This window comes from Tupaia chinensis, unplaced genomic scaffold (genome assembly GCF_000334495.1).
Source record: "Tupaia chinensis unplaced genomic scaffold, TupChi_1.0 Scaffold000101_1, whole genome shotgun sequence".
Lineage (NCBI taxonomy): Eukaryota > Metazoa > Chordata > Mammalia > Scandentia > Tupaiidae > Tupaia > Tupaia belangeri.
The window spans coordinates 26,646-28,934 of record NW_006159565.1 but is presented as its reverse complement, the minus strand read 5'-3'; the positions used below and the strand labels follow the sequence as shown (position 1 = coordinate 28,934).

The 2,289-nt window shown below is 38.4% G+C and overlaps 1 pseudogene; it reads left to right on the top strand.

The window, feature by feature from the left end:
* Positions 1-246: 246 nt before the first annotated feature.
* On the top strand, positions 247-793 carry LOC102469378 (ubiquitin-conjugating enzyme E2 D3 pseudogene; annotated as a pseudogene).
* The last annotated feature ends 1,496 nt before the right edge of the window (positions 794-2,289 follow it).

Below are 2,289 nucleotides of genomic sequence, written 5' to 3'. Positions count from 1 at the left end.
ATAGGTTAATATACCTACCATTTGAACAGAATCCTGACCTGTTTCCTGGCTTTAAGCAAAGTTCCTTAGCATTTCTTTTATTTAAGTTAAAGCTGGTTTTCTTAATAGTATCAAGTGAAATTGCTATTCAAAGTAGTTAGAGATGCGTAAGTCCCCTCTGCGCCAGTGTCTGGCAGAGCCGGTGTAAGACGAAGAGACAATCTTTCCTGGCCGCCCAGATAATCAAGAGTTTTAGCCAGACCTTTGCGCGCACACCGAGATAGTGAGGAGATCGATGAAAAGCACAGACTATGGCGCTGAAATGGATTAATAAGGAACTTAGTGATTTGGCCCATGACCCTCTAGCACAGTGTTCCGCAGGTCCAGTTGTGGATGATATGTTTCATTGGCAAGCCACAATTATGGGATCTAATGACAGCCCATATCAAGGAGGTATATTCTTTTTTGACAATTCATTTTCCTACACACTACCCCTTCAAACCACCTAAAGTTGCATTTACAACAAGAATTTATCATTCAAATATTAACAGTAATGGCAGCATTTGTCTTGATATTCTAAGATCACAGCGGTCTCCTGCTCTATTTCTAAAGTTCTTTTATCTATTTGTTCACTGCTATGTGATCCAAACCCAGATGACCCCCTATTGCCAGAGATTGCACGGATCTATAAAACAGACAAGAGATATAAGTACAACAGAATATCTCGAGAATGGACTCAGAAGTATGCCATGTGATGCTACCTTAAAGTCAGAATAACCTGCATTATAGCTGGAATAAACTTTAAATTACTGTTCCTTTTTTGATTTTCTTATCCGGCTGCTTCTCTATCAGACCTCATCTTTTTTAATTTTGTTGTTGTTGTTGTTTACCTCCCTCCATTCATTTACATGCTCATCTGAAAAGACTTCCTCTTCCAGCTTTGGATAATAACTGCTTTTAGAAACTGTAAAGTAGTTACAAGAGAACAGTTGCCCAAGATTCAGAATTTTTTAAAAAATGGAGCATGTGTATTATGTGCCCAATGTCTTCACACTAACTTGGTTATGAGACTGAAACCATTCCTCACTGCTCTAACATGCTGAAGAAATCATCTGAGGGGGAGGAAGATGTATGCTCAGTTGTCATACCAAAGGAAGCAGCATTATTCTAACAGCATCCATTCTTGTTTAAGCTTCCACTGTTAGAGATTTAAGGTTACATGATATACTTCATGCTCATAACTTACGTAGTTGGACAATCGGTATTGAATTTATAGCATCAGCAGAACAGAAAATGTGATGTATTTTATGCATGTCAATAAAAGAATGACCTGTTCTTGTTCTACAGAGAATGGAAAAAATAAAAAGTAGTTAGATTATTTAAGAAATTGTGTGATCAATACAATGTGTACGTGTGTGTGTGGGGGGGGGGATGGAAGGCAACTGTAGACACCAGAGATAGGGTGAGAAGAGGGTGGGAAATGACAGAAGGACAGGAATAGGGGTAAAAAAAAAAAAACTAGAAACTAGAAATGGAAAATTTTTTATAACAACATGCATGATTAAGCCACTATGCAGTGTATTCTGGATGGGAAATCACATTTTGTATGCAGTGACGATGCTTAGGGAATGAATGTAAATTAAGTTAAAAAGAAAAAAGGGTTGGGGGGGCGGGGGGTGGGGGGATTCTTATATCTTCTGTTAACTGCCAGTGGGCATGCATACTTGCCAAAGACAAAGGAAGAGGGAGTCCCCCCCACTTTGGGTTATAGCCTGGTCACAATCCCTTCTCCATCATTTCTCCATTCTACTGGAATTTTGGACACCTATTCACATGCACCCAGCATGCTTTTCAAGCCACCAGGGCCAGGATCAAACCATGGTCATTCACATGGGATCTGGCTGCGTTTTCCACTTGACTCTGGAGCTGGCCCCAAACATTCAATTTCTAAGCTCATAATTTCAAATGAGGTTTTTTGGGGTTTTTTGTTTGTTTTTTTTTGTGTGTGTGTAAAATACACTATTATTTAAGAATATTTCACTAGTAAAATGTGAGAGTAAGTAATTTACTTCTAATATCTATCATTGGCTGATACCAGTGAGTGTTCACAAGTTGGAGATGAAGTGAGAAGGCAGGAAAGTATTCTTTCTCTTTACCAATAAGTATGTAAATGAAAGAAAAGGAGGTTGATCATCAGTCAACAAATACATGAAATAGAAATCTACTGATCCACAGCAAACTCTTGAGTGACTATCCCTCAGTGAACTGGATACTGTGAATACCAAAAAATATCATTCATGTTGTGAAAAA